Raw genomic sequence first — 24,799 nt, forward strand, 5'->3', positions numbered from 1 at the left:
TATCTGCGGAACCGCAGGTAAAACCACAGGTAAAATGACCTGCAGTTTTACCTGCGGATTGGCCTACGGTTTTCCCCTGTAGTTTATCACCTCTACAATGGAGGAGATGGTAAACCACAGCAGAATCCGCAGAAAAGAAGTGACATGTCATTTCTTTCTCTGGATTCAAAACCACAGCTTATCCGCAGTTAAAAATCCGCAGCATGTGCACAGCAGAATGTAAATCACATAGATTTACATGCTACTGTACACTGTCTGCAGAACTGCTGCATATCCGCAGCGGATCCGCAGCAAAAACCGCAGCGTGTGCCCATAGCCTAAGAAAATATCTTTTCATCCTGATATCACATGCACATTCTTACTCACCTGTCCTAGCACAAGCACCAGGCCTTTCTCCCTTCAGCTTGAGTATTGTTCCTTTACAATAGTCCACCCCTGGTTTCCCAGATAACTCAACAAACTCCTCTGACATCATCCTAGGCCTTTTAAGGTCGGCTTTGGTAGAGGTCAGGTGGCTGGGTATCCACTGTTGCCTGAAGTTAATTATTGCTGCTACATCTCTTGGCACAGCATCAATCAGGTTTCTTTCATCTTCACAGTTTCTCCTGACTTCCTTGCTACAACTAGAATTATTTTTATCCTCAGTCCCACTTATTAGATGTCGTCCGCACCAACCTTTCATCATTCAAGTTACTAACTCCTTACAAATGTTCTCACAACTGGTCTTTGCAATCAAGGTAAGGAATCTCTATAAGTCTATCTCCAGCTACAGTTTTCATTTATTTCTCTGATACTTGGTGACTGTTAACCATTGCCCTGATACCAGACTGCATTCCATTGATTAACTACTTCCCTGTTAGAAGATACCAGTTTCTTATACAGTCACTGTTTCCATATGTATCCGCATACCTGGCTATGCTTCCTCTATGATATCTGCTTTACTTGTTTGTTCACCATCCTGCTTGCCCAGCTGTCCTCAACAATCCACACGTCGTCTGCCAAGAGCAGCTCCTTTGCACCATTGTCTTTGTGCTGCTCACCTGGTGAGAATACAAATCACTAAGTGAGTCTTTGCATATCGAGTCTTTAACAGAATATCCAAGCCATTGATTTCAAAGGTGCAACAGAATTAACATCTGCTTACTCCGGCCCATTGTGATGGTGACTCTAGGGCATGCCTGGACTCTGATATCCAATGCACGATACACATTTTATTTTGATTAACTGAATATAGTGGGTCACCCTCCCAGGGCTGTGGGGTACTTGGTACCGGGCCGGTGTCAGGGGGATGTGTCACAGCAGCGATGACCCGGTCCGTGGCCCTGGGCGCCCAAGTAACGGGGAAATGTAGTTAATGGAATGGAATAGTTTGTGACGCCACCTGTGGTGCTCGGCAAGGGAGATGTTAAGCCGGCGCTGCAGACAGATCAGCTGGGACTGATGGTATGGTGCAGCAAAGATGTAATAGCTCCCCACAGGTGAAGATATAGTCCTAGGGCAGTGTAGATGTGGTTGGCACAGGGATGTAGCAGTGCCGGAAAGGTAGGAAGCAGACAAGACACAGCGGGGTGCAATTTCTGTACCTTTACTTGATAAATGCAGTCCAGGGTCCTGATTACAGATGGTAACAGAGCAGGCTAGCCTGGAAGCAATTCAGGGATTCTCTCTCAGCAGACGGGCTGTGCAGTCTCCTTCCTAACGCTTGTTTGAATGAAGCACTCCAGTACTGAAATAAATTAGCTTTTGATGATATTCTAATTTTGTGAGAAGCACCTGTATATCTTTGAAAATTACTCAAATATCGTTCTTTTGTGCGTCATTCTCCTAATAAAACAGCAGTAACAAAAATAAGTTAAAGCAATGGAAGCCATTTACTGTGTAATGTAATGAAATGTATTCAGGTACTGAAGATAACTTGGGAAGCATAGCTTTGTTTTTTATTGTTAGCAGCAAGTGGTATTAGAGCAACAGAAATTAGTTGAAGTTGTTTCTTTACAAAATAATTAAGTGTAATGAATGTACAAATATTTATTGAACTACAGTTCTCATGCTGATCAACTGATGTCTGCCTCGTTATTGCCAGTTACTGCCATATTATCCATGCTATTTATTAACAGTCAATTACATTGTGCAAAGCCTTAGAACACAAATAGCAGAAGTATGTTGGCTCCAGGACTGGCAGATACTATTTCTATATTAGAAAACATGATCCCCAAGCTAAACACAACCATTGCTGTTATTTACTGTTTGTAATTATTATTAGGGTATGTGCACACACTGCAGATTCACCTGCGGGTTTTTTCCTGCGGAACCGCAGGTAAAACCGCAGGTAAAGTGACCTGCGGTTTTGCTGCGGTTTGGCCTGCGGTTTTGCCCTGCGGTTTGACACCTGGACAATGGAATAGGTGGCAAACCGCAGCAGAATCCGCAGAAACAACTGACATGCTGCGGAAAAAAACCCGCAGCTTTTCCGCAGGTAAAAAACCGCAGCGTGAGCACTGCGGTTTTTAAAACCCATAGGCTAACATGGTAAAGTACCATGTCTGCGGAACTGCTGCAGTTCTTCAGGGCCAAAACCGCAGCAAAACCGCAGCGTGTGCACATACCCTTAGTCTCTGGCTGACATTAGGCAGAATTATGGTTCATAAAGGGGAGCATTTTTGGACAATAACGAAGACTCTGATGAAAACTTACATTTTTCCCTGTAATATAGACCTGCAGACGTTCATTATCATGAAGAATAAGTTTATACATTTTAGCCAGTGATTAAAAGCAGACATGCATATATCCTGTAATAGCTGGACATTGAGTTATAGGATTGTATTGTATCCAAGTCAGCCTTGTCTAAAACTTGACCCATATTTGTCTGATCTGTGCCCTAAATATTTAAAAGTCTCCAAAAGACATAGACATAAATTGAATCTCCTCTCCAGATTATTTTATCTTTTGTAAGGTTCTGTTTCAAGAAACAGCTAATATAGAAGCCTTTAAGCCAATGCTCACTGAGAAAACTGTGTAAAATAACTCCCCTCTAGAGGCTAACAGGACATGAATAGCCAAACCAAAGCTATTGACTTATTAGAACAGTCCCTTCCATGTACTACATCAGAGGAATCTGACGAGCCACCTAGAACCTACCCTGTACTGAATAGGAACCAAAACCTTGAAACAGTGCTGTCTATCCCTCATCTCTCTAGTATGACTTAGATTGGAGAGCCAGTTTTCTTCTTTTTAGAAAGAGGACTATCTTGCTTACCTTTTTCAGACTACTTTAGTAAGAACTAAATAAAACATTTTCCTAGGAAGAATGGAAGAGGTGAACAGATTGAACTTGAGTCAAATTTTATAACGATTTCATACATTCACAATTTGTTTTACACATTGTAGAAGATTGCATCAGCAACAAGGGTGACAACGACTCAGTCATGACCAAGTGGGCTTCTCCAAAATGCCTTGAAGCTATCACACGATAAGGTGTAGTACAGCCAATCAGGAATGACTATTATAACCCGAATAGAAACATAGGCAGGGAATGCATCAGCCATTTTAAGATGATCCGGAATAGTAAGAGGACCTCAAAGCTCACACCTCAGCAATATATAGTAGATAGGAAGGCAAGGCCCTAAAACATTGGTAAACACTCCAGACAGTAATGTTATGTACATTTGCAGCAGTAAATATAATGAAAATTGTAGTCTGAATAATATAGAGATTTAATTTATAGGGGGAAGAGTGAGAGGAGAGGTGCAAGCATGAGAATTTAGTCAGTATGAATGGTTATATATGATATAGAGCTGGTATATGAATTGCAGCTACACATTTTTTTCATCATTCTTAATGCACCAGAAAGTAGTCGCAAAGCAGAACCATACTTTTTACAGAACAAAAATCTGTAATTAGTATTACAGATGATGTGTTTGCTTATCACAAATGACTAGTGAGTAGAGATGAGCAAACCTTTCAAGTTTCAGTTCGGTTTGGTGAATGTCCCAATGTTTGCCGAACGGTTTGTGAATCACACCCGAACCCCATTGGCTTCAATGGGGGGTAATACCAAATGCATAGACAAACACCTTCAGTGAGGCAAAAAAGCTGTCAAAACAGCTAGAATTAGGGGCAGACATCAGGAAAGGTGACATCAATTGACCCATCAATTTCGCTATAAATAATTTAAAAAAAGTTGACATTGATTCCCCTGTATTTTTGATAACCAGCCAGGCAAAACTGGTTATCAAGAATAGAGGTTTTTTTTTTAATTATTTAAATAAATAATTAAAAAATGGTGTGGGGTTTACCCCTATCTTTGAAAACCAGCTAAGCTAATGCTGACAGCTGGGGGCTGGTATTCCCAGGCTGGTAAGGGGCCATGGATATTTGCCTCCAGCCTAAAAATAGCAGCCTGCAGCCACCCCAGAAAAGGCACATCTATTAGATGCACCAATTCTGGCTCTTTGCCCGGCTCTTCCCACTTACTCTGTGGTAGCAGAAAGTGACATTTATATTTCCGGGGTTGATATCACCTTTGTATTCTCTGGTGACATCAGACCCACGGCTTAGTAATGGAGAGGTGTCTATAGCTACTAATCCTAAAGTTATGTTGTAAATAAACACACATCCAGAATAAAGTCATTTAATTGAAAGAATGACACAGACTTCTTTAATGAATCTAAATTAACTCATAGTCATGTCATTGCCCAGTTCACAGAAGCCATAGTCATCTGTTGCAGAATTAAAATAAACCACAATATTCCTTACCTGTGTGCTGAGAAGATAATGTTTGTTCATTATTTTTATTCTGTTACAGGAGACATTGGTTTCTGTTGACTGGGCGATGACATGAGTATCATTTAATTTAGATTAATTAACCCCTTTCTGACATCAGACGTACTATCCTGTCCACGATACCCGGCCTGTATGACTGGGGACAGGATAGTATGTCCAAGCAATCAGCGGCGCTCCCGGGAGTACGCCGCTGATCGCGGCCGGGTGTCAGCTGATTATCATAGCTGACACCTGGCACTGTGTGTCAGTGGTGGTCACGGACCACCCCTGACAAATTAACCCCTGGTACACTGCGATCAAACATGATCGCAGTGTATCGGGGAATTAGGGAAGCATCGGCAGGGAGGGAGCTCCCTGCGTGCTTCCCTTAGACCCCGGGAGCAGTGTGATGTGCTGCGCTGCTCCGAGGGTCTCCTTCCCTGCAGGCCACCGGATCCAAAATAGCTGCGGGGGCCTGCAGGAAGGCATCTTTCTCAGTGCCTGCTGAGAGCAAGCTCTGAGAAAGCCTGCAGCAGCGCCTATCAGATTGCTGATCTGACAGAGTGCTGTAAAACCTGACAGATCAGCGATCTGCCACATTACAGTGATGTTCCCCCTGGGACAATAAAATAAAGTAAAAAAAAAATACGTGTCAAAATAATTTTTAAAAAATCCCCAAATAAATAAAGAAAAAATATTCCCTACTAAATTTTTAACCCCTTTCCTACAACGTACTATTCTGTCCATGTGACCTGGGACCTAAGTCCCAAGGACGGAATAGTATGTCTAGTGAGATCAGCGGCGCTCACGTGGTGAGCGCCATTGATCGCGGCCAGGTGTCAGCTGATTATCACAGCTGACACCCGGCACAATGTGTCAGGGGTGGTCACGGACCACCCCCGACACGTTAACCCCTTGCACACTGCGATCAAACACGATCGCGGTGTACCGGGGGTTGAAGGGAAGCATCGCCAGGGAGGGGGCTCCCTCCGTGCTTCCCTGAGCCCCCCACAGCAGCGCAATGTGCAGCGCTGCTGCGGGGGTCTCTTTCCCTACAGGTGCCCGGATCCAATATGGCGACGGGGACCTTTGGGGGCCTGTAGGGAGCTGACTTCCTCAGTGCCTGCAAAGCGCAGGCATAAGGAAGTCTGCGTCTATGCCTGTGACAGATCGCTGATCTATCACAGTGATCTGTGATGTGACAGATCAGCGATCTGTCACAGGACAGTGATGTCCCCCCTGGGACAACCTAATAAAGTTAAAAAAAAAGTGTAAATATAATTTTAAAAAAATCGCTAAATAAATAAAAAAAAAATATTCCCTAATAAATTCATTTTTGGAAATAAAAAAAAACAATAAAAGTACACATATTTGGTATCACCGCGTCCGTAACGACCCGCCCTATAAAACTGTCCCATTAGTTAACCCCTTTAGCAAACCCCTTAAAAAATAAAAAACAAAGCAAAAAATAATGATTTATTATCATACTGCCGAACAAAAAGTGCAACAACGCACGATCAAAAAGGCACATATAAATATCCATGGTACCGCTGAAAACGTAATCTTGTCCCGCAAAAAACAAGCTGCCACACAGCATCATCAGCGAAAAAAAAAAAAAAGTTATAGCTCGCAGAATAAAGCGATGCAAAAATAATTATTTTTTATATAAAATTGTTTCATTGAATAGAAGCACCAAAACATAAAAAAGACATAAATGAGGTATCGCTGTAACCGTACTGACCCGAAGAATAAAACCACTTTATCAATTTTACCACACGCAGAACGGTGTAAATGCACCCCCCAAAAGAAATTCATGAAACGCTGGTTTTTGTTCATTCTGCGTCCCAAAAATCGGAATAAAAAGCGATCAAAAGATGTCATGTGCCCGAAAATGATACCAATAAAAACGTCAACTCGTCCCACAAAAAATAAGACCTCACATGACTCGGTGGGTCAAAATATGGAAAAATTATAGCTCTCAATATGTGGTGATGCAAAAACTATTTTTACAATAAAAAGCGTCTTTTAGCGTGTGACAGCTGCCAAATATAAAAACCGCCATAAATAGTAAATCAAACCCCCCGTTATCACCCCCTTAGTTAGGGAAAAATAATAAAATTAAAAAAATGTATTTATTTCCATTTTCCCATTAGGGTTAGGGCTAGGGTTAGGGTTAGGGCTAGGGTTAGGGCTAGGGTTAGGGCTAGGGCTGAGATTAGGGTTTGGGGTGCATTGGGGTTAGGGTTGGAGCTAGAATTGGGGGGTTTCCACTGTTTGGGCACATCAGGTGCTCTTCAAACGCAACATGGCATCTGATCTCAATTCCAGCCAATTCTGCGTTGAAAAATTCAAATGGTGCTCCTTCCCTTCCAAGCTCTGCCATGTGCCCAAACAGTGTTTTACCCCCACATATGGGGTATCAGCCTACTCTGGACAAATTGCAAAACAACTTTTGGGGTCCAATTTCTCCTGTTGCCCTTAGGAAAATAAAAAATTGGGGGCAAAAATATCATTTTTGTGGAAAAAAATGATTTTTTTATTTTCACGCCCGGGCGTTATAAACTTCTGTGAAGCACTTGGGGGTTCAAAGTGCTCACCACACATCTAGATAAGTTCTGTGGGGGGTCTAGTTTCCAAAATGGGGTCACTTGTGGGGAGTTTAAATAGTTTAGGCACATCAGAGGCTCTCCAAACGCACATGACACCCGCAGACCATTCCATCAAAGTCTGCATTCCAAAACGTCACTCCTTCCCTTCCGAGCCCCGATGTGTGCCCATACAGTAGTTTTCTCCCACATATGAGGTATCAGCGTACTCAGGACAAATTGTACAACAACACTTAGGGTCCAATTTCTCCTGGTACCCTTGGGAAAATAAAAAAATTGGGGACTAAATGATCATGTTTGTGGAAAAAATACAATTTTTTTATTTTCACGCCCGGGCATTATAAACTTCTGTGAAGCCCTTGGGGGTTCAAAGTGCTCACCACACATCTAGATAAGTTTGTTAGGGAGTCTAGTTTCCAAAATGGTGTCATTTATGGGGGGTTTCCACTGTTTTGGTAGATCAGGGGCTTTCCAAACGCGATATGGTGTGCGATCTCAATTCCAGCCAAAAACGTCAAATGGCGCTGCTTCCCTTCCGAGCTCTGCCATGCGCCCAAATAGTCGTTTACACCTACATATGGGGTATCAGCATACTCAGAACAAATTGCACAATAAATTTTATGGTCCTGTTACCCTTGGAAAAATAAGAATTGTGGGTGAAAAGATCATTTTTGTGGAAAAAAATATGATTTTTTTAATTGTACGGCTGTACGTTATAAACTTCTGTGAAGCCCTTGGGGTTCAAAGTTTTTACCACATATCTAGATAAGTCCCTTGGGGGGTCTAGTTTCCAAAATGAGGTCACTTGTGGGGAGTTTCCACTGTTTAGGCACATCAGATGCTCTCCAAACGTGACATGGTGTCTGATCTGAATTCCAGCCAATTTTGTGTTGAAAAAGTCAAACGGCGCTCCTTCCCTTCTGAGCTCTGCCATGCACCGAAACAGTGGTTCCCCCCCACATATCAGGTACCAGCGTACTCAGGACAAATTGCACAATAACTTTTGCAGTCCAATTTCTCCTGTTACCCTTGGTAAAATAAAAAAAATTGAACTTGAAGTATTTTTTTGTGAAAAAAAGTTAAATGTTCATTTTTTTTTAAATATTCAAAAAATTTCTGTGAAGCACCTGAAGGGTTAATAAACTTCTTGAATGTGGTTTTGAGCACCTTAAGGGGTGCAGTTTTTAGAATGGTGTCACTTTTGGTTATTTTCTATCACATAGACCCCTGAAAGTGGCTTCAAATGTGATGTGGTCCGTAAAAATAAAATGGTGTTGCAAAAATGAGAAATCGCTGGTCAACTTTTAACCCTTATAACTTCCTAACAAAAAAAAATTGTGGTTCCCAAATTGTGCTGATGGAAAGTACACATGTGGGAAATGTTATTTGTTGTGTTTTTTTGTGTGCCATATCTCTGTGATTTAAGGGCATAAAAATACAAAGTTGGAAAATTGCAAAATTTTCAAAATTCTCGCCAAATTTTCATTTTTTACAAATAAACACAATTTTACCACTAACATGAAGTGCAATATGCCACGAGAAAACAATGTCAGAATCACCAGGATCCATGGAAGCATTCCAGAGTTATTGCCTCATAAATGGACAGTGGTCAGAATTGTAAAAATTGGCCCAGTTATTAACATGCAAACCACCCATGGGGATAAAGGGGTTAAAGACAATATGAGGAGTAAGGTATGAGATGGGGCATGTATGGGGGGAAGAGTGCAGACACAGAATGGTGAGTGGTGGTATGGGTGCAGACTCAGTATGAGGAGAGAGGGGAGTATGTATGAGGACACAGTATGGGGTGATGCGATGGGTGAGGACACAGTTTAGGGAGTCGGAGGGATGTTTGAGGAGGCATTATGGAAACTGAGAGGGTAAATATATGAGGAGGGAGGGGGAAATATGCGAGGAGACAGTATGGGGGAAAAATTGTGAGTAGGCACAGAATAGAGACTGAGTAGTGTGGGTGTAGTATGGGGAAAAATGTATGGGCACAGCCAGGAGGTGACAGTATACCAAGGGGGAGAGTGTGATGAGGGGGCACAGTTTATAGCCTGGTCGCTATAGGGGCGACTCAGTGTGAGAGAACAGAGTGAAGATGTGGCCCAGTATGGAAAGAAGTAAGCAGTGTGGAGAGCATGTACCATAACAGGGACAGCATGGGGTCATATTTTGTGCAGGGAATACAGTGAGGGGCAATTATTTATTCAGGGGCCCAGTGTAGGGCAGATATTTTTATTTTATTTTAAGGGAGTCATGTGGTGATGTGCTGCACAAGACCAGAAAAGATGGAAGTCTGCAGAGATGGCTGTGACTGAGAAAACTCATGGAGTCTGGACAAGATGAAGAAGAAGAAAAAAAAGAGAATGACTCTAGAGATAACTTCATCTATAAGGTACCTGGATGTAATTTTTTTTGTGATACTGACTAATTCTAAGATTTTATTTATGTTACAAATATTAAAGGGGTTGTCCAAGTTTGGGATGAGTCTGCAGTTAATTCTTTGTGACTGCACACTTCTGAATTCTCACAGTGCACATTGCACGCTGTCAGGGTTCTAGCAATCATCACATGGCCACGACATTCATATGCAGTTTTCATACTTAACGCTGTTACGTGACAACAAGCTTCCCTTAGTTTTTCACTGAACTTTTAATTAGTGCGAGCACCACGTGATTAAGGTGTGCAAATCGCATATGTGCTTGGGGGTGGGGGGGCATCAAGCTGAATTCTTTCCCTGGGTGCCAGAAAACCTTGATATACCTCTGACTGTACCAACTGACATGCTTTATGTGGCGCACCTTCCTCCAGCAGGCCATAGACCGGAAATAGTCTGCATCCTGCTGAAGTATTTGACAGAGCAGGGAGCCGAAGGCTTTCTACTTAATCACAGTGCCCTGAGACTGCTGATACTGTTAACGGTGTCACAATCAAGCCTTGGCTATATTATTTTCTTTACAAAATAAAAGGTGACATTCTCCATAACATCTTTGTGAATAACCAAAAGCTGGTAATAACATACAAATGATTTGTATCACTGGAGTGCAGCTAAATAGTGTTTGAATCAATGAAATCTTCAGGAATCCTGTTATTTTCTTAGATTTTGTGAATTACAGAAATATACTGTACATGCACACTCCTCAAACACAACATTGAGTTTTGCATATATATTGAATAATAAAATATACTTACAAACTGGCCAGACCTGATTCAACTTTTTCATTATTCCTTGTTAATTCCTTCCTGTTTTAATTAGAAGACAAGCATTTTTCCACTTCCCTGTCAGTTTAGTTTATTCATCCATAACTAAACAGAAGAAATCTCTGCATATCTGTAGGGTAATCTAAATTTGGTTTCTTCATTAAAATACATCAATGCCCCTGGCCATCTACATGAAATATTTAGTTGACTTATTCTGCAATTTAAAAGCATAAGTCAAAATAAAGAATGTAATAATGTCTTTTGCTTGAATAAATCCATTAAATTAGACTTATGAAATGACTAAAGTTAAAATTATTATTTTTTTTACTTTTTAGTCTGAAAGTCAAGGGACCAGTTAAATAAAACATTTTAGTTTTTCACATGCACATTTCTTTCATTGTTAGTGTCAGACTGGAGAACACAGGGCCCACCAAAGAACATCATTCTTGGGGCCCACCATCCATTTACTATTGAAGTAATAAAGGTTAAATCTGCAACAAAAAGGAGGACCACACTGTATCCATTAAAATAAAGAGTGTGAAACTAAATATCAGAGATTTCTTTCATTTTTCTTATCACTATATTAGCTATATAGGATTTAATTGGATTTGGACTACCATAGGATATAGTTGGTTAATAAAATGCAGGGGGCATGGTGTAGGGTAGTGGTTTTATTTGTTTTTTAATAAAGTATTTTTGCTTTTTTTATAACGCTTTTTATATCATTAGTAATGGAGATATCAGACATTACAAAATTATTAACACTGGGGCTTAGAGTCAGTCAGCATTATTTCATAGCCTCAAAAATTGACATTCCCTCACTATTAATTTACTGCCTAATGCACCTGGGGAATTGGGAAGGCGTTAGCTACCCCTAGAAACACACTATCCAATGTGATAGTTTGTGCCTGGGATGGTGAAAGCTATTATTCTTAGATTAGGAAGTAACCAGCATGTTATGACCTTCCCATCCCAAGAGGATCAATATTCTGGCTGTTGGTTTTTCCTTGGCTGGTTATGAAGATATGCAGACCCAAATAAAAATTAATAAATAAGAAAATTTGGATGCTTCACATGTCAACATTTTATCCTGTGTTAGCTTGAAAATGTAACCAGGGGCTCAAAAAGGCTAAAATCAGGCTATTCCGTATTTACACACTATGGGCTTTACTGCATGGGAAGGTCAAACCTCCTTTACAAGACAATATTTTTGGAACTGTGTAGGTGATTGGTTGTTGTGGGCCTATAGCAGCTCTTAACATGATGGTCAGGAGCCTGTTATGGTATACCACATCGCTTGGCAAATTAATCCTTTATAGAGGGGGTTAAACAGACATTGTAAAACCAGTTTCTTTGAAAAATAAACCTGTCATTTTAGCACTGCTCATGTTCTTTCATCCTTGGAACAAACTTGCCACATTGCTGGCTACATTTTCCTCCATGCTTTGAACATGTTGTCCTTCGCTCCAGTGCAGTTTATTTTTCCTCCTAGAATATATGCATTTACTGGACAAGTGTTGGTGAACAAGACTGAGTTTTACAATCAGCAAACATATTTTTAGAGTTATTTTTCCCTTTTTGAGTATTAATTCCTGGAAGGATTTGTTTTTTTTGGAAGTTCAATGTACTCACATAGGTACCATATTGGATGTTTTTCTGAAAATTGAAAAACTGGTGCAATAAAGTTTGAGGTGTGTTTTTCAGAATGTGCTAAAAAGAGTCATAAACGTGACAGTGAAAAAATGCAAATTGTAATTTTTCACATTCATTTTGTATCAACTGAAAAGAAACTGGTGGTATCAAAATACTCACTATCTCAATACGTAAATATATTAGAGGGTATAATTTGCAAAAAAATAAATTTATGGAAGTTTTCTTTTGTTCTTGAGCTACACCGGTGTTGCAAATATGACAAACGATTTCCAATAGCACCAAATTTCTGTTCCAAAATTTAAATAGTGCTCCTTCACTTCCATGCCCTGCCATTTGTCCAAACAAAACACTTTGGCACATGTGGGGTATTGTGGTGATTAGAGGAAAGTGGCTACAAAATGTGCTGCCTACTTTTTCATGTTACCTCTAGCAAAAGTGAAAAATTTGAGGCTTAAAGCAACATTTTTGAAAAAAAGAAATTTTTCAATGTGACAACCTAATTTTATCAAATTCTGTGCAATACCTGTGAGTTCAAAATGCTCACTATACCGCTGGATCAAATCCTTGAATTGTGTAGTTTCCAAAGTGAAGTAGGTTGTGGAGGGTTTCTGCTGTTTATACACCTTAGGTGTCCTTCAAATGTTACATGCTGTCGAAAACAAAACCTCTTTCAGCCAAATTTGTGTTCCAAAATTCAAATAGTGCTCATTCCTTTCCAAGCCCAGTCATTTGTCCAAATGGAAGTTTCTGACCACATGTGTGGTATTAACAAGTTCAGAAGAAACTGGTTATCATATTGATGGATCCATTTTTCCGTTCAATCCCTTGCAAAAATTAAAAAAATGATGCTAAAGCAACAGGTTTGAGGAACAAATACAATATTTCTTTTTTTTTTCAATCCAATTTGCATTAATTTTCTCACAGTTTTTGATGTAAGATGTAAGTTTTTGATGGGTAAGGAAATTAAAATGGTATAATTTTTGGAGAGTTTCCAATATATAGGCTACTGAAAATCCATTTAAATCTGAATAAATGAAAAATTGCTGCTACATTTTTAACCCTTCTAACACCCTGACAAAATAATTTGACAAATAATGCACTGTGGCGTGGCTAAGGGTTGTATAATCGATGGGAGATATGTGTCTCAGAGATGGCTTGTCTCCGTAATGTAAGGCATAATAGATATTGCTATATTACTAATGTTTTGCAAGGACCTGTGGTGAGGTCACAGTCATGTGACCAGTCAGCTGCTGGGTTCCTGGGTGTGGCTACACCCTTATAATGCAGCTCCTGAACCAGGCAGTTGTAGGTGGGGAGGACTAAGCCTCTTATGTGTGCTGAGACTCCCAGTCTGAAGCCACCGTCGTTTGTGTTCTTTTTGCCTAAGCTAAAGGCTATTTTTGTCAATTCTTATGGAACTAATTTTTGGACTTCCATGCGCTGCTTGACAAAATACAGTATTCCAATTATAGTAGAAGACTAATCATTTATTTCCAACGCGTTTCGAAGTAAGAACTACTTCTTCCTCAGGGGATGACAAATATGAACTGACAGCGTTGTCTCAGGACTATATACACTCTAGATTTGAAAATTGGCGCCAATAGTCACATGTTCTTTTTTCCAAGAAGTCAAAGTTCAACCACATCAAATGACATAATCCTCAATCTTTCCATCTTAAAATAACAATGTCCCTTTATTTTATTACAGAAAAAAACTTTAAAAAAGAGAAAAAAAAGAGAAAAAAAGGGGAAAAAAGAAAGAAAATAAGAGAAAGATTGATTATGTCATTTGATGTGGTTGAACTTTGACTTCTTGGAAAAAAGAACATGTGACTATTGGCGCCAATTTTCAAATCTAGAGTGTAGATTTGCAGCAGTTGACTACCAATTGTATATGCCTGATCTCTCCTATAATAGGTGAATGGATTTCTTTTATAATTTTAACATTAACCCGGATAAGACCCTATTGCGCTTTTTCCTGTTCCTATAGTGTACTATGAAGGCTATTTTTGGTGATACTCTGCTTTGTGGGTTTATGACGCCAATAAACCTCATGAACTTTGGAAGAACCTGTCTCATGATTGTCTCCCGCTGCACCTGAGCGAGTTGAATCCCTACAGCACATAAAAGTAGACATAAAGGAAACTTTATTAATTATTTTGTACAGAAATACTAACTTGATGTTTTTCTGCAATTAAGAGTGGAGTGCTGAATTATTTTTTTTTCACTATTTTGGAGTGGTATCCTATTCGTGCACCCTTTTTCTCAGAGTGCCGCCCAGCCTTTCTTAACTGGTTTAAAGTTATAAAAAGTGAAAGTTTGAAAATTGCTTATTTTTCTAAATTTTGCTAAAATTTGCAATATTTTTACAAGTAAAAGCAAAACACATCAACCTAAGCTTATAACTAACAAAGTACATTTTTTTCACAATCACTGGACTGTGTTGAAACATACCAGAGTTATTACCACATAGGGCTCATACTCACATGCGAGAAACTCGAATGAGTCTCGCACGCCAATACCCGGCACTGCTGCCAGCACTCGGATCAGAGCATTCAGCTGTATGGAAATACATGCTCTGATCCTAGTGCCGGTGGCAGTGCTGGGTATTGGCGTGCGAGACTAGTCCTCCTAGTTTCTCACATGTGAATATGAGCCCATAAAGTCACAATTGTCAGATTTCAAAAATTGAGCTTGGTCATTAAGGACAAAACTGGCTCTGTCACTAAGAGGTTAATTGACTATTAAACTGGTAGTCTGGCTTCCACTGACAGCAGAGATAGATGGCATGGGACTGTGGCCAGATATGTTCCGATGAAACTAGAAGTGAACATAAATTATATAAAAAGACACATATGCATGTTTTTCTCAATATCTAACATGAAATCAGAATAAACCTTTACCATTTTAGGTCAATCAGGATTACCAAAATTAATATTTGCAAAATGTCAGAATAATGAGAGAATGTTTTAATGTATTTCTATTACTTACTGCAAAGTCTAAAGTTTACGTACACTAAGATTACTGTGCCTTTAAACAATTCTGGACTGCCCATATGACGATATCATGTGTTTGGAAGCTTCAGATTTTTTTTTTTGCAATATCTGAGATAATTAGAGACACACCTGTGGATGTATTTTCATGCACACCTGAAACACACTATGTTTTGTGTAGCCTCATGGGAAAGTCTTAAGAAATCAGTCAAGATATCAGGATGAAAATTGTGGACTTGCACAAGTCTGATTCATCCTTGGGTATAATTTCAAGATACCTGAAGGTGCCTCGTTCATCTGTGCAAAAAATTATATGCAAGAACAAACAAGATGGGAATGTCCAGCCATCATACCGCTTAGGAAGGAGACGAGTTTTGTGTCCCAGAGATGAACTTGCTTTGGTCCGACATTTGCATATCAACCCAAGGACAAAAGAAAAAAGACCTTGTGAAGGTATTTACAGTTGAAACTAGAAGTTAATATAGACTATAAAAAGACACATATGCATGATTTTCTCAATATCTGACATGAAATCAGAATAAACCTTTCCCTTTTTAGGTCAGTTAGGATTACCATAATTATCAATATTTGCCAAATACCAGAATAAAGACAGAGAATGTTTTAAGTCATTTTTATTACTTACTGCAAAGTCAAAGGTTTACATACATTTCATTAGTATTTGCTACCATTGCCGTTAAACTGAATTAATTGGGTCAAATGTTTGAGATATCCTTCCACAAACTTATTACAATAGTTGGTCAGAATTTGGGCTCATTCCTCCTGACAAAACTGATGTAACTGATCCAGTTTTGCAGGTTGCCTTGCTTGCACCTGCCTTTTCTGCTTTGCCCATAAATTTGCAATAGGATTGAGATCAGGGCTTTGTGATGGCCACTCCAAAAAATTGATTTTGATATCCTTAAGTCACTTTGTCTAATATTTTGGCAGTATGCATCTGGTCATTTATTTGGAAGACCCATTTTGCGCCAAAGCTTTACGTTCCTGGCTGATGTCTTGAGATGTTGCTTCAATATTGCCATATAATCTTCTTTTCTCATAATGCCATCTATTTGGTAAAGTGCATCAGTCCCTCCTGCAGCAAAACAACCCCTCAACATGATGCTGCCACCCCCGTGTTTCACATTTGAAATGGTGTTCTTAGGCTTTCAAGTTTCTCCTTTTTTCCTCTAAATGTAACAGAGATAAAGCACAAGTAACCTTTTATTTTCTGTGAGCTGTTTGCTCAGGGATGGTTTTGCCCCCCCAGTGGTCATTAAGGGTTATTGCACAGTTGTGTATTTTTCTTAGTTTCCCCCGGTGGCCATTAGCATCATTGCACTCTGTTTCTTTAGTTTAGTGCACATGATTATAAAACAGGTGTGATTGCTCTATAAAAGAGTGTCAGGTGTGGTAATCATGGTTGGTGATAGTCCTCAGTTACAAGCAAGCCTGAGTGAAGGATGGAGCTGAAGGAGAGTCCAGGGCAGCTCAGTGAGAGTCCTGGAGTGGCAGCTATGGTGTCTGCGGGGAAGGCTGGCATGGCCTGGTGGAGTGGCAGCTATGGTGTCCACAAGGAGTTCTTGCATGGCTTGGTGGAGTGGCAGCAATGGTGTAGAGCTGCACTCATGATGCTGGACTCAGTTGCTGGAAAGCTGGACTCTTTTGCTGGAAAGTTGGACTCATATGCTGGACTCTGTTTCTGGACAGCTGCACGCAAGTGGTGGACTCTGTTTGCTCCAAGGCTGCACTATGGTGTTGGATCCGGTCAGAGGAAAAGATGCATGCAGGTGGTGGGCTCTGTTGCTGGGAGCATAAGCAACAGAGCAAAGCTAAGTGGTGTTTCCCTGTTTTGTCTCTTTTCCTTATGTGTGTTTTAGTGCAGTGGTGGGATTAGTTTCCGCATGGTCCATTACACTAGAAAGGGGTAGGTGGAGGGCGAGCTAGGGTTTAAAGGTATCCTGAGCGGCGCCCGGTGCGGAACTGGCCTAGGGAACGTTAGGAGTGTAGAGACACTGACTCAGGGGAGTGCAGGAGGTCTCCACATCCCCGTTCCCTATCGCAGGGCCACCATTGTTGTTGTTACCCAGGTTTTCCCTTTTATCATCTAAATTCACCCTGCTGGAGGCGCTGTGTCCAGCCACGCGTGACCATGACATTATAAAAAAAAGGTTGCTTGTGCTTTATCTCTGTCATATTCAACCTGGATCATGACAGTAATAATGGTTACTATGCCCAAAAAATTCAATTTTAGTTTCATAAGACCGTAGCACATGTCTCCAAAAATTAAGGTCTTTGTTCCTGTGTGCATTTTCAGACATTAATCTGGCTTTTTTATGTTTCTTTTGCAGTAATGGCTTCTTCCTGGCAAAGTGGCCATTCAGCCCATGTTGATACAGTACTCATTTCACTGTGGATATTTGCACAATCTTACCAGCTTCTGCCATCATCTTCTCAAGGTCTTTTGTTTTTGTCCTTGGGTTGATATGCACATGTCGGACTAAAGCACGTTCATCTGTGGGACACGAAACCCCTCTCCTTCCTAAGTGGTATGTTGGCTGGTCATTCCCATCTTAATTGTTCTTGTATTTAATTGTTTGTACAGATGAATGAGGCACCTTCAGGTATCTTGAAATATATATATATATATATATATATATATATATACACAGTTGTGGCCAAAAGTATTGACACCCCTGCAATTCTGTCAGATAATACTCAGTTGCTTCCTGAAAATTATTGCAAACACAAATTCTTTGGTATTATTATCTTCATTTAATTTGTCTTAAATGAAAAAACAAAAAGAATTGTCCTAAAGCCAAATTGGATATAATTCCACACCAAACATAAAAAAGAGGGTGGACAAAAGTATTGGCACTGTTCGAAAAATCATGTGATGCTTCTCTAATTTGTGTAATTAACAGCACCTGTAACTTACCTGTGGCACCTAACAGGTGTTGGCAATAACTAAATCACACTTGCAGCCAATTGACATGGATTAAAGTTGACTCAACCTCTGTCCTGTGTCCTTGTGTGTACCACATTGAGCATGGAGAAAAGAAAAAAGACCAAAGAACTGTCTGAGGACTTGAGAAACCAAATTGTGAGGAAGCATGAGCAATCTCAAGGCTACAAGTCCATCTCCAAAGACCTGAATGTTCCTGTGTCTACCGTGCGCAGTGTCATCAAGAAGTTGAAAGCCCATGGCACTGTGGCTAACCTCCCTAGATGTGGACGGAAAAGAAAAATTGACAAGAGATTTCAAAGAAAGATTGTGCGGATGTTGGATAAAGAACCTCGACTAACATCCAAACAAGTTCAAACTGCCCTGCAGTCCGAGGGTACAACAGTGTCAACCCGTACTATCCTTTGGCGTCTGAATGAAAAGGGACTGCATGGTAGGAGACCCAGGAAGACCACACTTCTTACCCCGAGACATACAAAAGCCAGGCTGGAGTTTGCCAAAACTTACTTGAAAAAGCCTAAAACGTTTTGGAAGAATGTTCTCTGGTCAGATAAGACAAAAGTAGAGCTTTTTGGGCAAAGGCATCAACATAGAGTTTACAGGAGAAAAAAAGGCATTCAAAGAAAAGAACACAGTCCCTACAGTCAAACATGGCGGAGGTTCCCTGATGTTTTGGAGTTGCTTTGCTGCCTCTGACACTGGACTGCTTGACCGTGTGCATAGCATTATGAAGTCTGAAGACTACCAACACATTTTGCAGCATAATGTAGGGCCCAGTGTGAGAAAGCTGGGTCTCCCTCAGAGGTCATGGGTCTTCCAGCAGGACAATTTCTCAAAACACACTTCAAAAAGCACTAGAAAATGGCTTGAGAGAAAGCACTGGAGACTTCTAAGGTGGCCAGCAATGAGTCCAGACCTGAATCCCATAGAACACCTGTGAGAGATCTAAAAATGGCAGTTTGGAGAAGGCACCCTTCAAATATCAGGGACCTGGAGCAGTTTGCCAAAGAAGAATGGTCTAAAATTCCAGCAGAGCATTGTAAGAAACTCATTGATGGTTACCGGAAGCGGTTGGTAGCAGTTATTTTCTTACCCACACACTATTCCGTGGTCTGGGGAAATTTTCTGTGATTTTATCTAACACTACAAAAATATTGGCTGGATTACAATTCTCATCTATACGCTATTCCGAAGTCTGTGGCACTGTGATCTATAAAACAGGAAAAAAAAAACTTTCAAAAACTTTGCAAGCTTGAATTTCTCAGTCATACCATGTTATGTGTTTTGCAGTACATTTATGTGGCACATAACAATTCAAAAAATCTTGGATTGAATTTGATTGTCATCCATACATTTTTGCAATTTTTTTGCTACATTATAGTGGCATTAAACTCCCAAAAACTGTTTTGACTCCTGCACGTGACCAATTTTTTTCTTTTATTAAAAATAAACTTGGTTTCAAGACACCTAGCAATTACAGAATGCATAAGGCATGCAGTGAGGGACCCGGCTGTGGAAGAACTGATGATGGTGCGCCCAGATTTCAAGGACATGGTGCAAGTGCGACTACACCTGTTGCCGGAGCACAAGAAACATACCGATCCATAACACATAGTTTCCTGTCCCACTTTGCAGGGATTGATAGTACTAAAGATGTACACTAAAAAATTAGGTAGTGGTGTTGGCTGGACTGGAGTCAGACCCAGGTGCTAAAGTATATAGTATACAGCTGCACTCCTGAGGGGTCCTTCAAAATATGTCTTTTTATTACTCTGCACAAAAATTCACCACAGTCATAAATGACAGAAAAGGGAAAAAATATATCCAAGCAATTTCTTTAAGGCTATGTGCACACGGTGCGGATTCTGCTGTGGATCCGCAGCGTTTCTGTCCCTGCTGGTCCGCAGCAGTTTCTGCTGCGTTGTACAGTACCATTGCTTTCAATGGTAATACCAAAAACGCTGTGCATATGCTGCAGATATTTCAGCACGGATTTGCTGCCAGTTACAATCCGCAGCATGTCAATTCTTTGTGCGGATTCCGCTGCGGTTTCACACCTTCACCATTGTGAGGTGTGAAACCGCAGGGCTAAACCGCAGGTAACCCACAGGTCTTTTGACCTGCAGATTTACCTGTGGATTTTTCAAAATCCGCGAGGAAAAATCCGCAGCACTTCCAACTACGTGTGCACATAGCCTTACGTTTTGACCCGAGCCCGGGTCTTTATCAAATTTGCTAAAATAAAATAAACATTGTCAGTGTATTTTACAAACATGTAGGTGATAAAAACAAACTTCAAACAATATTAGAGATGCTAAATAATAACATACAAAAATAAATAAAATCCTCTTTAATCTCCATCTAGTCGAAGTGAGCGGCAAGTAGTATCACTATCAAGTAAAGTTGAGCGAAACGGGTCGAAAAAATTCAAAAGTCGCCGACTTTTGGCAAAGTCGGGTTTCATTAAATGAAACCCGACCCTAGGATGAGGTCGGCCACGAGGTCGGCGACTTACGCGCCAAAGTCGCGTTTCAAAAGTTTGTTTTGCGCTCTTTTTGAGCCAATCAGGATCCACGGACACTGTGGGCAACGTGATGACATAGGCACGGGTCACCACCATCTTTCAGAAGGGCATGCAAGTGATTGGCTTGCTTTGGTGGGAGTCACAAGGGGTATAAAAGGGCGTGCACGCCGACCGCCATCTTACTTCTGCCGATCTTAGTATAGGGAGAGGTTGCTGCTGATTCTGTAGGGAGAGCGTTAGGCAGGGAAGAAGACAAAAAAACTGCTTCTGCTGTGTACAGAGCCAGATTCTGACCCTGATGAGACTCAGGTGCCCCTTCCCGCACACTATACCACCATACATGGTGACACAGAGGAAGGTGCACATGACATAGAAGAGGAGGTGATGGATGACCCAGTTGTTGACCCAGATTGGCATCCATTGGGGGAAGAGGGTGCTGCTTCCAATAGCTCAGATGAGGAGCATCCACAGCAGACATCGACATCGCAACAGCTGTTATCTGGCAGGCCCGGAGCACTCCAAAGACAGGTTCCAAACATCAAAAGAGTTGCTGGACAGCTTGTCCAGAGGGTCAAAAGATCACAGCGTGCTAGGCCGCAAAATGTCTGCCAAAGTAGGAAGAGTGCAGTGTGGCACTTTTTTGAACAAAATCCTCATGATCAGGCCAAGGTTATCTGTAAGAAGTGCGCAAAGACCTTTAGCCGAGGGAAAAATCTGAAAAATTTGAATACCAGTTGCATGCTTAGACATTTAACCAGCATGCACTTGCAAGCGTGGACACAACACCAAACCTCAAGTGCCACATGTGCAACTGATCACAACGAAGGTAGTCAGCAACGCTACATTGTTTCCCCCACTGTAAGCCCACCGGTTAGCACAGCAGCAAATGTTGAGGTGTCGTTGCAAGACCACAGCAGTCAGGGAATCCCACTGTTATATCAACGAAAGACTGATTCTAGGCCATCAGAAAGAACACCAACTCCATCACCATCATCAACCCTCTCTCAGTCCACCCTGTCCACCGCTACTTCCACCAAATGCAGCTCTCAAGTCCAGCTCACCCTCCCAGACACTATGAGTAGGTCAAGAAAGTACTCAGTCTCTCATCCGCGTACACTGGGTTTGAACGCCCACATTGCCAAACTAATCTCGTTTGAGATGATGCCCTTTCGGTTGGTGGAAAGCACAGCTTTACGCAAACTCATGGCCTATGCAGTACCACACTATGACCTACCCAGTCGCCACTTCTTCTCTCGCAAAGCCATCCCAGCCCTCCACCATCATGTGAAAGACCGCATTGTCCATGCACTCAAGCAGTCAGTGAGCGGAAAGGTGCACCTCACAACTGATGCATGGTCCAGTCGGCATGGACAGGGCCGTTACGTGTCCATCACTGCGCACTGGGTTAATGTGGTGGATGCAGGGTCCACAGGGGACAGCGGTGGTGGGACAGTGCTGCCTAGCCCACGGTATAGGAAACAGTTGGCTGTAGGCATTCGACCCTCCTCCTCCTCCTCCAGAAGCGAAAGCTCGTCCACAGAGCGCAGTCGTACGAGCACTCCATCTGCAGCTGCCACTGTTGCACACGATGTTTCCCCCTATCGAGCAGCTAGTGGAAAGCATCAGCAGGCTGTGTTGCAGATGATGTGTTTGGGCGACAGACACACCGCCGAGGTGCTGGCCGAGTACTTGAAGCGACAAACTGAGTCATGGCTGGGCAGTGTACATCTTGAGGCAGGCAAGGTAGTTAGTGATAACGGCCGTAATTTTGTGGCAGCCATAGCCCTTTCAAAACTCAGCCACATACCTTGCTTGGCTCACACCTTGAACCTGGTGGTGCAGTGCTTCCTCAAAAATTATCCGGAGTTAACAGCCCTGCTCCAGAAGGTGCGAAGACTGTGCGCGCACATCCGCCGGTCGCCTGTACACTCCGTTCGTATGCAGAAGCTGCAGCGATTGCTCCACCTTCCAAACCACCGCCTCATCATCGACATTGCAACAAGGTGGAACTCCACCCTGCGCATGGTGGAGCGGCTGTGCGAGCAGAGGCAGGCCATAATGCATTTGTGGGAGGATACACGGCCAGGCACTTTGAGAGCAGACATGGAGTTGACAGGTGTGCAGTGGTCGAAGCTGAAAGACCTTTGTAAAGTCCTTCAGTGTTTTGAGGAATGCACACGGCTGGTAAGCGCAGACGACGCCATCCTAAGCATGAGCATCCCACTTATGCGTCTGCTCATGCAAACTTTGACGCACCTTAAGGAGCAGGCGTCTGCAGCCAATGTTGATGAGGAGGAAGAGGAGGAGGGAATCCTTGATGACATTCAGCCATTGTCTGCTCAGGGACCTCTCCTGGACGAGGTGGAGGAAGAAGAGGAGGAGGATGATGGGGATGATTACTTAGGGGAGGAGGATGCATCTCGTGGGGCAAGTGAAAATGTTGGCGTGGCAAGGTCTGGTACAGGGTTTGTGCGTGACTGGAGGGATGTGGATTTGCCAGAAAGTGCTCCTCCACCCAGCACTCGCAGTGCATCATTGACACCGGGAACATTGGCCCACATGTCAGATTATGCCTTGCGGATCCTAAAAAGGGACCCCCGCATTGCCAAAATGATGAACGATGACGACTACTGGTTGGCCAGCATCCTGGATCCACGCTATAAAGGCAAATTACAAAACATCATGCCACAGGAGAACCTTGACCTAATATTGGCTAATAAACAAGCAACTCTGGTTAATCGGTTGCTTGAGGCATTCCCAGCACACAGCAGCGGTGATGGTTCTCACACGAGCCGTACAGGCCGGGGGCAGCTTGGCAGAGGTGTTCGTGGTGCACACAGCAGAAGTGGCATTGGAGACAGGGGTTTCATGACAATGTTGTGGACTGATTTTTCAAATACCGCTCACACAACTGGTAATACTGCATCGATGGAAAGTGACAGGAGACAGCAGTTGTCAACTATGGTTACAAACTACTTTTCCTCCCATATCGATGTTCTCCCACACAGGTCATTCCCCTTTGACTATTGGGCCGCTAAACTGGACACCTGGCCTGAATTGGCCCAATATGCCTTACAGGAGCTCGCTTGCCCAGCTGCAAGTGTGCTATCGGAAAGAGTCTTCAGTGCAGCTGGATCAATCCTGACAGAAAAAAGGACCCGTCTGTCAAACCAAAATGTGGATGATCTAACCTTCATTAAAATGAACCACGCATGGGTTTCCAAGGATTTTGTCCCACCTTCCCCTGATGACACATAGGGTGACAGAAAAATGGCTTGCTTTGGTCCATCTCTTCCTGGTACTTCACCTATTTTGCCTTTTGCATCAGCTGAATGTCCAACATCAACATATGCCACTTTCTAAAACTCCCTAACTGTGCTGCCTCCCCCCCCATGGCCGGGGTCACCACCTACCACACGACACCGTGCGAGTGCCGTTGCCCTGGACAGGTGGGTAGGCCAACTCTTGGGCGCGGGCACTGGCACAGGGTCCCTCATAGTGCAATCAAGTGTCTCTGACGGTGGTGGTGCACACCCGCCGTCAGACACACCGCTGTACTATGAGGGGCCCAGTGCCAGTACCGACGCCCATGAGTGGGCCCCCCTTGCTTGGGCAGGGCCCCAGCATTTGCAATCTTTACCTCTCCCTGCTCCTCCGCTGTGTAATCTGGGCCGTCAAATCCATACTGTGCCTGACACCGTCTGAGCCTGCCTCCTGAGACATATATTTTGAATGTGTACGCTATCCATACATGTTATCCAGGGATACGGTACCCTTTCTAACCTTTGTGCAATCACGTGCAATCCATACTGGGCCTAACACCGTCTGAGCCTGCCTCCTGAGACATATATTTTGAATGTGTACGCTATCCATACATGTTATCCGGGGATACGGTACCCTTTCTAACCTTTGTGCAATCACGTGCAATCCATACTGGGCCTAACACCGTCTGAGCCTGCCTCCTGAGACATATATTTTGAATGTGTACGCTATCCATACATGTTATCCAGGGATACGGTACCCTTTCTAACCTTTGTGCAATCACGTGCAATCCATACTGGGCCTAACACCGTCTGAGCCTGCCTCCTGAGACA

The 24,799-nt window shown here is 42.3% G+C and overlaps 1 long non-coding RNA gene across 1 annotated transcript in view; it reads left to right on the forward strand.

The window, feature by feature from the left end:
- The first annotated feature begins 530 nt into the window (after positions 1–530).
- The window catches only part of LOC141089612 (uncharacterized), a 226,842-nt gene continuing 202,573 nt past the window's right edge, over positions 531–24,799 (forward strand). Inside the window, exon 1 of the long non-coding RNA XR_012232346.1 lies at positions 531–737. This is a non-coding gene — a long non-coding RNA (uncharacterized lncRNA). The remainder of the gene's footprint in view (positions 738–24,799) is intronic.

This window comes from Dendrobates tinctorius, unplaced genomic scaffold (genome assembly GCF_039654945.1).
Source record: "Dendrobates tinctorius isolate UK_male_01 unplaced genomic scaffold, ASM3965494v1 ptg000046l, whole genome shotgun sequence".
Classification (NCBI taxonomy): Eukaryota; Metazoa; Chordata; class Amphibia; order Anura; family Dendrobatidae; genus Dendrobates; species Dendrobates tinctorius.